The sequence below is a fragment of the Prinia subflava genome, chromosome 2, assembly GCF_021018805.1.
Source record: "Prinia subflava isolate CZ2003 ecotype Zambia chromosome 2, Cam_Psub_1.2, whole genome shotgun sequence".
Classification (NCBI taxonomy): Eukaryota; Metazoa; Chordata; class Aves; order Passeriformes; family Cisticolidae; genus Prinia; species Prinia subflava.
The window spans coordinates 71,718,222-71,730,524 of NC_086248.1; the positions used below are offsets into that span (position 1 = coordinate 71,718,222).

The window sequence follows — 12,303 nt, forward strand, 5'->3', positions numbered from 1 at the left end:
GAGGTGGGCTGCTGGCTAGTGCATCCCTGCATCTGGACAAGGCTAAGGCAGTTCAGGTCATCCTTTACCCCACGGTAACTTTGTGCCTGGTTGTGCTGTTGTGATCAAAAGGCTCCTTCAGCTGCCCTGCTTCAGATACTGGATGGGCTGGCAGCTGAGGCTGATAAGGGCATACTGAAGTAAGCCCACTGTACATAAGGTTTCCTAGAAATGCTGAAATAGCTGATGGTTTGTGATGGATGGAAGCTCCTAAGGGAGGACTTTGTTTTCTTTCATATGAAATTAAACTGCTAGGAAAAATACTTTTTTTTTTTTTTTTTTTTTTTTTTTTTTTTTTTTTTTTTTAAATTGAGAAAAAAGTCACTTTTACCATTTTCCCCTCTGCATTTAGTGGGTTGGAGATACTTGTAGGGTATAATTGAAGGTTGACTAAAGCTGAGACACTGACAAATGTGATAGTTTGTCCTTACAAGGTATCTGTAAGGACACTTCACCATACTCTTACCTCGCTTCTGGTTTTCTTTCTAGATACCAGTTACTGACCACAGAGAGGGGGGCACTGCTGCAGGAGACAGTTTTTGTACAACCACCTGGAGCTGGCCTAATATTGTCATATGTATTATGCTTAAACACTGAATCTTGCTGAAGCATGTGAGTGCCCCTAGAATTGAGCAACCTTTCTGAGCTCTGATGTGCTCAGGGGTTTGTACAGAAGAGATCTCAACTTCTGCCTTTAGTGTTGCCCTGGCACGCAGCAAGGTGAAGAGAGAGGAAAAACAACTGCTCAGGAAAGAGTGAGACATAAACCTCAGGAGAACTGGCGAAGGGGCTCTCGGGCAATGGGGAGTGACAGACACTACTTTTACCTACTTTAGTCATAAGCAGATTAAAAGCGCAATTAGAATAATGCATGAGGAAATGAACATCCCCAAGCAGGGCTGCTAGGTATTAAAATATAGCCTTTTCTTTAGGAAGTCTCAAAGCTGTGGATAGCTGGAAGCTGGGAGGAAAAATCACTGTATACAATAGGGAAAAATCACTCAGCATTTGCTTGGTTCTTACACTCTCTCCTTAAGCATCTGTGCTGACTAGAGACAGGATGTGGGATGAGGTGAACTTTTGGCATCAGTTGGCCTGACTGTCCCAGTCTATTTAATGTTTTTGAAAGAGCAGGATGGGTTTCAGTCCAACAGCAGGGCCCCAAGATCCAATAAGACCTTCTGAAGCCTTAGCTTCCCACATTGCTGGCAGCCAGCAGGAGGATATAATTGTTGAGGCTTGTTCATTACCCAGTTAGTGCAGTCCTCTGTATAACCCGGGGAACAAGCAGTTGTATAGTCCAATGAATTTTACCATCTGAAGCAGAGTATTCTTCAGCACTGCTGATTTATTTCTCCACAGTTTTAACAGGATGAATAGATCAGTGATGTGTGTGAAAAAAAGCATAAAACCTCAGCTTGGATCAGCTTCTTATTCAGCAAGGGAAATGTGTCTAGAGAAAGAAGTACGAGGAGCAGGCCTGCTGATCTGCAAGGGCCTGTACCAATCTGAGGAGCTCCCCTGGCTGAAGGAGACCTGTGTTAGACACTGATTCAGACTCTAGTGCTGAAGAGGGTCCCCAGGTATCCTTTGTTCCCTAGGTCTGTGCATTTCAGATGGATCCTGATATTATTTGGAGGCAAAGGAGGAATCATTTCATCCAGGTCAGCAGAGTTGCAGACCTGTAAAACTTTATGTAGCCTGAAAAAGACTCAGGCAAGGATCCCTGTTGAGCTTCTGGCACTGCAGGTACACTTATATTGGCATTGTCTCCGTGTGGTACTTTCCCCCTGGCTTCACTGGGAGGGAGGAATATTGATCCTCTCCTGCTGCTGAGACTTTTGCTAGTCTCTGTGGTTCCCGGGGATGAATTTCCCTTGTACCTACCTGATGTTTCTCACTCCTGGTCCACAACTCATTCAGTTAACTCCAAACATTTTTCTAATGGCCTTCTCTCTGGGAGCGTAATTTTAGCAGCAGTGGCCAATTTGGGTTAATATAGATGGGATAAATATGACATGGGAGGAAGTATGGTCCTTGTCCAGACAGCTGCTGTTTTTCCTATCATGGTGGAATGTCCCTGGCCGTGTCTGTGCCCTGGGCTCTCTGTGGCCACCTGGCCTGTGTGCCTGGTCATAGAATCACTTAGATTGGAAAAGACCTTTGAGATCAAGCCAAACCATTAACCAAACACTGCCACAGCTGCCACTAAACCCTGTCCCTAAGTGCCACATCTATGCATCTTTTACATACCTTCAGGGATGGTGTCTCCACCACTTCCCACCACTGGGCAGTCTGTTCCAGTGATGCCAGCCCCTGAGATGCTTGTTAACAGTAGTAGAAAACAAGTTCCAAATAAAATTGTGACTTTTATATTTGGCGTTTCCATTTTCAAATTGCTGATGGAGTGAGAACTGCATGCATGGTGTACTGCCATTTGTCCTGGCAGGCACTTGGTTTTCCGTGGTTCAGCAGGGATAACACCATAAAACAGCTGTACTGTTTTATGGTATTAAACTGCCTCACTACACTTCATAGTCTTTCAGTATAGGAAGGCTGAACAAGATTTATCTGAGGGCAGTGCTTGGACTATAGCCCCTGTTCCATCACCCTCTCTTTCCACAGCCTCCCCTCCCCTGTATTCCCCTAGGCAATTTTCTTGTGTATTTTTAATTCAAAAAGGCATGTTGCCTGAAGCCTGGTGCTCAGCATTTTCCTGCTGCCTGTATCCCATTCTTCCATCTTTTGAGCTCTGTCATGGCCTTTCCACATTTTAATTACAAGCTCAGCAGGCTTCAGGCTTCCCTGATTCTCAGGGCTGAGCAAACCCAGCCTTTTATTTTCTGCTCATTTTTGTGTAATCTTCTACAACCCGCCTGGGTGAATCTGGGGAGATGATGGGCAGCGTGTTGCAGAGCAAAGACTGAAGAAGATTGGGTTGTGATAGTGAGGGGTAAAGTCTCTCCTGCTGCTTGCTGTTGTGGTGGAGATAAGGCTGCTCCGAACGCAGGGGCTGCTGTTGACTCCTTGGGGTGAGGGCGCCTGTATCTGCTGAGCTACAGGCAGAGCCCTGGCCATTTTCAAAGGGCTTTGAAGTACCCTCTGACAATCTCCTCTGGGAGATAAGAGATTGCAGGGAGAGGAAGGCGTTCCTGGAAACAGCTTTAACAGCATGTATGTTTATCTAGGCTGGGTAACCCAGAAGGAGGCCAAAACCTGGGCTGCTGACACCTAAGGAGATATGAAGGGATTTAGGTAGAAAATCCAAAGTAATGCTAAACCTCAGGGTTCCAAAGTTTAAATCAATCAATTTTCTAGCATCTGACTCAAGCCTGAAACTGAGTGAAGTATTCATGGGTACATCCCTCCCTTATCCTTTCATGGAGCTGTTTTTTGTGGATTTGCCTTCTCCCGAGCAGATGTGGCTGTTGCTGCTTGTGTGGTTGCCCAGCACAGCCAGCCCCAGAGGTCACACACCTCTGGGTGTAGAGAAGCATTGTGTAAAAATGTATTTGCTTTTATTTGTTTTAAACAGAGCTCCTGTTCCTTCCATCACATCATCTCTAGCTGCAGCATTGTAGGAGGTGGTGAAGAGCAGGTTACAGGTAAATAGATGGCCAGATAACCAGGAAAGTGTCACAGCAACTTGACCGACTGCCTTCTCTGTTTTGTAAACCACCACTGTGTTTGCTTTTTTCCTCCTCAGCTGAAGAGTCCCAGCTTTTATATAATGTCTCCTCATAGAAGAGTTTCTCCATCCTCTCAATCATTTTGTCTGCTGTCCCTTTGGGTTTACCCAGCCCCACCATCCCACTCCTGAAGGGCAGAGAGCAGAGCTATAGGCAACGTCTATAACCTCGTGTTTTGTTTTTCAGCACTCTTCCTGGTCCTGCCCAATATTTTACTGGTGGTGTTTCAACAAATTTTGGTGTTGAACTTTACCCAAAATTTTCTGGAAATCCAGCCATCCTGTCCCTGAGACTTCCCTTATCCCCAGAAATACCTTTACCCCATAGTACAGCAGCAGCTTTCCAGAAGAATTTCTCTTCAGAGAAGACAGACTGGCACTTTCCCAACAGACCATATTGTCCATGTGGTCCATTATTTTAATCTTTATTGTAGCATCTACGCTCCATGTGAACATATGAGAAATAGTCTGTTGTGAGAGTGCTACCAGGGAGGAGAAACTGCCCAGGGTGCTTCTGATCTAGAATTTTAATGGATCTTGATCTTGATCTATAATCTTGACAAATATGAAAGTCAAATGACTGCTTTCTGCATCATCCCCTCCATGAGGAGGACACAGATAATGGACATTTCCTACTGCACCACAGTACTGTAAGGCTCTAGTACCCTTGGCCAAGATTTTCAGGTATGACACAAATCTTTGCCACTTTGGTGGATGGCTCAGAAGGGATTGTTTAGTAGTTTTGCTGATCACTGACCTGGTGGAAATCAAGTTTCTTTATCATTATTCCAAGTCTGATTGCATTAATCTCCATTAAGGCATTTTGCCTTTAAGAGGCCACAAATTTTTTGTGGTGCTTGAGGTGGAAGGCAGAGGAGCAGTACAAAATAATGTTCTGCTGCCGAAGTTCTTTGAGAAAGAAGTTTTCATGTCCTTCTTCAAAGTATAACTTAAACTTATTTTGACTCATTGGACAAATATTTTGTGCAGGACATGTCATTTTTCCAACTAGAATGGATACTCATTTTGTAAAAATTACATTGAGGATGTTCCCATCATAAATTTGGCAGTTGTGCAAATACAGCATTTATGATGGCAATCCAGACAGCAGATTTGGCCTAGTAATTTCAATATATTCCTAATTTTCTGGGAGCCTGTGATTCCAGATTTTCAGCAATGTACAATTGCTGTTACTTGACTTCAGGTAATGGGAACACTTGATAGTTGCTCTAGGCCAGGAAACAATGGAGAATTATATTATTATAGCTGCTTCCTTTAGCAGGAAAATGCAAAAAATCAAGTTGGATTCTAACCTGTTTTTTAAAGAGGTGAAACTTCCCCTTGTTGCATAGGGAGCTTACTGTCAGGATGCAGACAGCAGCCTGTGGATGTGATCAGGCATTTTACCTCTGTGAATCCAGAGAAGCAACTGTTACATTCAATGCTTTTGGGAGCAAAACCATCAAAATACTGATGAGAAACGGACAGGAGGCATTTGGCAAGCCTGATGATGGAAGGATGCCTTGATAAGCACCGTTATTGTTAGGGATCCAGGCCAGATTTTTGAAGTTCTTCATCTGAAGGGTCAGATAAAGCAGTCACTAAACCCCTTTAAAGTGCCACAAATCCATCCTAATTGAGACCAGGTGGTTCTGACTGGAGGCTGCATTTGCCGGTAAAGTTTTGTGGCGTGAGCTGGGACTGGCTGACCAGGAAGCAGCCCCAGATCCTCATTGATCTGCCACAGTTTAAAGTGAATCCACATGTCCCAGCAGCTTTCTTATGGGTCCTTTGTGCCACTTTTCTCTACAGCTGAGGTCTTAACATTTATGAGGCTTGAAATGTTGACCTGTGCTTTGGATGCAGAGCACCACAGCAGAAAAAAATGGAAGTGGCACTGGGCAGAGTCTGGGCTGCAACCAAGAAGTGCCCTGGGACTGCAGGGGCTCCTCACAGTCCTGACATTATCATTTCTGTAATGAACAGCATAAAAATGTGTTTGAAGCTAGGAAGTGCTAGATTCTGGGTCCTGGTTTAACACAAGCTCCCATTTGCTCTGTAGTTCCACCTATCAGTGGCAGAGGTGTTTCCACTGGAGGACAGCAGTTGCTGTGCAAGTTCCTCATCATTGTACCCCATCACTCTGTATTTCTCACTCAGGCACTTCTGTTTCTGACAATTAGAAATAAAGGGGGCAAAAATATAGCACATTTGGGTGTTTACATACAGTTTTGTCTCCCTGGGTTGACCAGAGTGGAGGTTCTTGGGACATATTGTCCATAAAATCCCCATAATGGAAGGGCTTGGCATTGCCCTTTTTTCCCCGTTTCTCTTTTCCTATTCTGGCTGGTGGTTTTATTCTCTAGAGTAATATTCCAGATTGATAATTTCCCTGGATGCTACAACCAGGCTGGAACTTCTGCTTCTAAGACTTTTCTGGTGCCTCCTGCAGGTCTCCACAGCTGAAACACTGTCACCTCTCAAAAGTGAACACTTGAGTGGGAAAATGTGTAATAAATGGAGTGGTAACACTGATAGTGCTCGTTTGGAAAAGGAGATAATCTCCTTTGTTTGCACTACCACATGTTAAAGGGTGAAGCATCTGCGACGTTTTCTCAATAAAGCTGGTGCTGGATTTGTCTCCATTGCCTAGAAAATCCTTTTTAATCTTGTGAAATGCTATCTCTGTAATAAGAAGTATATCATGACTTACATCGCTTTGCTTTTCCCCCTCTATTGTCTTGATCCGATGTGGGGCCAATTTGCAAATATTTAGCAGGATTAAAGCACTCGTTTGTGGGGGAGAAGCATCATGTTGTGAAGAGAAAAAGAAGAGACAGAATTTATTGTATCAGTGTGCTTACAGACACTTTTTACTCAACAATTTAGGCCTTTTGGTTTTACTTCTTCTTCAGAAAGCTTTGCACCCAGGCAATTCATGCCTCCATCTTTTTATAGCTGCTAATAAAAATGAGATGATGTTCGGTCCTTTTGGGCTGCATTTTGACACAAATAAAGACCTGATTTATCTGTGATCCATTTGGAAGTGCTTAGAGGTGGGACTGTTCTTTCTGGGTGGCTTAGGAAGGCCTTAGCTTTGTGTGCTTTTCTAAGTAGGCAGATGGGGCTGCTTAAGTGAAGAGAAGGAGAGTTTAGGTGAAAAAAGAGGGAGAGAAGGTGGGGTTTTCCCTTTGCAGTCCGGTGCTTTGGCCTGCAGCCTCAGGTCCCAAATCTGCTCCCAGTTACATTGTGCAACTCTAAAATAACTTGATTTACAACAGCCCGCTCTGGATTTAACTTGGCGTAATTGATGGCAGAGTCTGGTCCTTATTATTCATTCTGCACCCAGCCAGTTTAAAGGGTCAGGGAAAATATCTGAGGAACAGAACTGCCTTTGATCTTTGGTTTAATATTTCTGCTACGTTTTACATACACAAAGAGCTATCATGGCCTTTTGCTAAGAGTTGTTTGGCAAGGAGAGATGTGAAGTAGTCCCTGTGATTGTGAGGAAGTTCTGGGGTGAGTGAAGTGTAAAGTAGAAATGGATGAAAGAAGAAGATGGATTTCTCCTGCTGTTATTCCCACTAATAAGGCTCTATACAGGTAAAGGAAAGAAAAATGGTTAGTGAGTACACAGCCTCTTCTATAGATCTTTTCATTTGAAATTATTGGTCTGCAGTGACACAGAAAATGACATTTTGAACACCAAAACTGTCACTGTAATACACAGCGGAGTGGTTGCACCCAAGAATTCACATTTGCCAACATATACTCTACACCTGCAATACACAGTCATTGTTCCAAGTACAGTGGGGAAAAAAAAAACCAAACAACAAAATCACAAAACATTATTTCAGTTTACTGTTTGCACATGTTAATTTTTGTGACATCAGTGGTGACATTTGATTTCCCCACTGTGCCAGATTGTAACAGGAAGTGTCAAGAGGGTTACAAAGAGGTGATACATGTATCTGTAACATCTGTTCCAGATATTCACCAGGGCCCAGCTAACAAGTTGTATTTGACTCTATCTGAGCATAACTTGCTTTTCTTCTTTGCTTTGCAATTCACCTGTAGCAAAACAACGGATGGAGACTTGAGAGGTGTTTTTCAACACCTTATGAGAAACTATGCAGCGTGGCTTCCCCGGCATGCCAGCAGCTCAGGTTTTCCTTTGGATCCTCTTCAAATTGAGTTATCAGCCATGCAGAGCAACCAGTGGTCAGAGGGTCAAGATTAACCCTTAGGGACTGTTTCAGCAGCTTCAGGATATTCCCATTACGCAGCAAGTATCCGGGCCAGACAGACTGTGGTGGCCACTATGTGTTTTGAGGCATCAAAGAGGAGTGAAGGCCTCTGTTAGGATTGTCAGAGTTTAAGTTGAGTTCAGATTGTGCAGATAACTTTGTGATGGTCATGGGGCACAGCTCTTGACTAGCAAGGTGGGAGTGAACATGAGGTGGGAAGGAAAACAGCACATAAGCACAGAGTCTGCTATGGGGAGAGAAAGCCATAGGCAGTGAAAGGGGTGGGCTGGGGCTTCAGAAGTGTTTTACTTTTAAATTCCTATCCCTGGTTACAGAAAACTCATTCCCACTCTATGTTGAGATATCTGTGGGGTGCCTGCCTGCAAAATGATAGTGTCTAGGAAAACAAATGACATGACCATACATTTTCAAAAAATCTCTTGTATTGATCAGAAAAGGAGGTTGTTTTTAAAGGCTGTTCCAGTTTTTCAGCTCAATACATACCAGGAATGAAGAGCTCTTCAGGTGTGTATTGACATTTTTATCCAGTAGCATATAAAGCACTGCTGCCCCATAAAAAAAATCCCTGTATCTGGTGTGGTGTGCAACTTTTTTCTGCTTCTTTTGCTTATTGTTTCCATGACTTGTTGATATTCAAGCTGATGCTGTGGAAAATTGGCTATTTTCACTTCACACAGGGAATTAATTATACTTTTGCCATTCTGACTTGCAGAATTCATGCCAGATAATTTTTGTGTAAGATTAGGGGAATAAACAAACCTATGAAAAGCCAAACAACACCCTCCTCCCCCCCCCCATATTGAGGGACAGGCAATCAGAGGACAATGAATGTCCTCAGGAAGGTTTATGCATTTTGGCTTGCATCCAAGCACAAACATGATAATGGCTGGAAAAAACTACATTTGTCTATGGCCTGTGCCAACTTTTAGCTTGAAGTCCGTGTATTGTTCCATATGTGACAGACTGATAGGACAGCCCCATGGACAGACCCATGGGTCTCTGCTCACAGAGTGCTGGGTGAGCAGCAGCAGCCCCTCCGGGTGAGTGAGATGCCTGCAGCCCTGCTTGCTCCTGCGGAAAGACCCCCATCCTGCTCCATTCTGTTCAGGGGAGGCTAGCAGCAGCATGTGCCAAGCCCAAATTTCCTGGATCCCTGGGTTACAGCTGCACAGAGGACACCCAGCAGTTCTAAGCTCATCGCTCTGGGTGCTGCCCCAGCTACACCCAGTCCTTGCAGCACTAAGTGGTCCAGGAATCCCAGGTTGTGCTGCACACACCCTGCACACACAGGCCAGGAGAGCAGGAGGGCACTGCCTCACCTGGAAATACCTGAAATACCTGTAGACCACAGGTGCTCCCTCACTGTGGCTTACCCAGCACCCCCAGGGACCTTCCTTGCCTATAATCCAGCTTTTCCTCTCTGCCTCCTCACTCCTGGTCCTGTCCAACCTTGGTAGGGCAAGGGTTCACCCTGTCCTTCCCTCCCAGGGAATGCACGTCCTCTCTTGGACCGTGCAAGGGTTTGGATTGAAACTTTGCCTTGTGGGGCCATTCCTATGGTTTTGGAGTGGATTTTCCTTTCCAAGAATCTGCTCTCCAGTACAAGCACAGTGAAGAAATTTCCTCTTGTAACTAGTCCTTGAGCTTTAGAAAAAATACAGCTTTTCTTTGAAAAAGGCTGGTTTCGTTTGATAAGTTTTAAGTTTTAAACTCAAAGACAAATGTGTTGTGGGTTTTACGTGAGCTCTATGAAATCTTCATTTACCCTTCAAAGAACTTTCATTTACCTTCTAAAAACCTGCCCTGTAGTTGAACCTGGAGGGCTGAGCAGGATTCCTCTCTCAGAATTCTGAAAAACATTCTTCTATGTTTCTCGCAAGGATTTTGAGCACCCCAAAGAAGGATCACAGTCTTCAATAAATGCATTATATAGGATATCGTGCTCACAATGCAGACCTGGCCTGTAACCCCAAAGTTTCCATTTCCCTTTGTGTAATCTCAATGTCTGCCTGCTTGGGGCACAGCGGTCTCCTGGCGAGCAGCGTCGCTTGGCCGGACCGTGAGCTCTGAGATTTTACAGCAATTTTTCCTTTGCAGCAGAGTGTCTGTGTGCTCATCCATTCCCTCCATCGCCTGGGCAGTGTTCACAGCCCTTGCAGAGCCAAGCACTCAAACATCAAGCAGACATCCCCCGTCATTTTGATCTTTATTTCACTGAGCCTGAGCACACAGGGGTGAGCACACCCTCGTCACAAGCGAGTGACCTGTGCAGGAAAGCCTCTCCCGGCCTCCAGGACAGAAGTGGCTGTCGGTGATTTAGAGCTGCTGTCTGCAGAGAACAAGGGGATGATGGCTCCATTGCTCTGCACACAGCAGGGAGCAAGGGAGCAGATATCGGGCTGGAGCAGGCCTCGCTTTGTGTCAGCAATAACCGCAGGGTCACAGGAGGATTCTGTTATTAAAGAAAATAAATTTGGGTAAGTTGGGCAGTTATTCTCCAGCGAGCTGTTGGAGACTGATTGATTGGCCCACAGCTGGTACCAGGAACATGAGGGCTCTCTGACCGACTGCTGCTTTTACAGCCGTGCTTCTCCCTCTCCCTCATCTCCACTTTGTTTTCTTTAATAGATGAGCAGAATAAAATGCAGGTGAACCCTGTGAACTGCAAACAATGGGAGCTCAAAGCTTCTTGAATTGAGACATTCAGGGGCAGCACAGTATGTACTTTGTGCTGGGGCAGGGCTTTGGTGCCTCTGGAGGAAAGTGAGCCACTTGTTTGGAGTATGCACAGCAATAAAGAGAATAAAATGACAGCATTTGAGAAAAGGAAAGGAAAGGAAAGGAAAGGAAAGGAAAGGAAAGGAAAGGAAAGGAAAGGAAAGGAAAGGAAAGGAAAGGAAAGGAAAGGAAAGGAAAGGAAAGGAAAGGAAAGGAAAGGAAAGGAAAGGAAAGGAAAGGAAAGGAAAGGAAAGGAAAGGAAAGGAAAGGAAAGGAAAGGAAAGGAAAGGAAAGGAAAGGAAAGGAAAGGAAAGGAAAGGAAAGGAAAGGAAAGGAAAGGAAAGGAAAGGAAAGGAAAGGAAAGGAAAGGAGAAGAAAAGAAACAAAGTGTGAGTTCTGGCCCATGATCATGAAAGGGAAATCAGCCCCTCCAGACTCTGCTCAGTGACTGCAGTGCAGCACAGCACAGCTTGGAAGCAGATAGCAGCTGAGGATCTGACAGGAGGCAGGCATGAGAGTGCTGAGAAGTTTGTAGTATGTGAATGCACAAAAAAGAAAAATCAAGGCGATAAGGGATGTTTCTTCAAGAACTTGTGTAGCAGAAGGGATGTGATTAAGAGGACAAAAGAGAGGAAAACCTCTAGAGGAAGAAAGCACAAGTTTTCTAGGCCTCCCAGTGTAAACACAAGTAAAAAACTTGCCAGTGCTAATCTGGGTATCTGAGAACTGATGGGTTTCTGGATATAGACCCCAGTTTAATATAACTTAAAAAGAAACTCAGAATGTGTATGTAAATTGGGACGTAGACAATATTGCCCATGAATTAGCTTGGAGAGTCTGGAGAGACCAAGAGATGTAGCAGCAAAGTTCTGCATCAGGAAAAAAAGTAGTAAAATGAAGGATGTTACTTAGAAATTTGTGTCCTACCTGACTGAGAGAGCAAGAAGGATGCAAAACAACAAAGAACAAATGCAGGTGGGAGAGAGGAGATTAAAGGTGCTTCTGTCACACAGAACATTTCCTCCTGCTCAGTGTGAGCCTGGCCTGGGGCATAAGGGTGAACATTTAACAGGATAGAGCCTGTATTAGTAGCAGGGACAGCTTGGACTCCAGTGTCCAGGCACAAACCACAGCAATCCAGTGTGAAGAGCAGCCTGCATGCCACCTGCTGAGGACTGAGAAGAGCATCCCTATGACGAAACATCAAGGAGGAAAAGGAAATATCTATTGTTTTCTTGACATAGGAATGACATTTTTATGGAGCTGGACATTGCCTGGAGTCTGTGGAAACTTGGGGAAAGGCATTATCACTTCCGACTTCTCTGGACAAGGGGGGAATTTGTTACTGGGAGAGGTCTGTCCTCCCCAGGCATGGGGCTACAGAAGGAATTGATTCCCACAGCATTGGCCCCTCAATATCAGCAGGAACAAGGCAGAGTGTATGATCTCTGAGTTGGTAAAATCTATTTTATCTAAATCTATCATTGTATTCCCCAGAATGTATTTCAGGGAAAGCCTTGGGTATTTCATGCTGCCTTGGGTATCACCAAAAGATGGGTCATCTAATTGATGTGCAGGGAGTATTTCTTC

General features: G+C 44.5%; 1 long non-coding RNA gene across 3 annotated transcripts in view; it reads right to left on the reverse strand.

Annotated features, from left to right (window-relative positions):
- Positions 1-7,138: 7,138 nt before the first annotated feature.
- Positions 7,139-12,303, reverse strand: part of LOC134547025 (uncharacterized) — a 126,921-nt gene continuing 121,756 nt past the window's right edge. For all 3 annotated transcript variants that reach the window (XR_010079346.1, XR_010079345.1, XR_010079347.1), the window contains one exon: positions 7,139-10,447. This is a non-coding gene — a long non-coding RNA (uncharacterized LOC134547025). The remainder of the gene's footprint in view (positions 10,448-12,303) is intronic.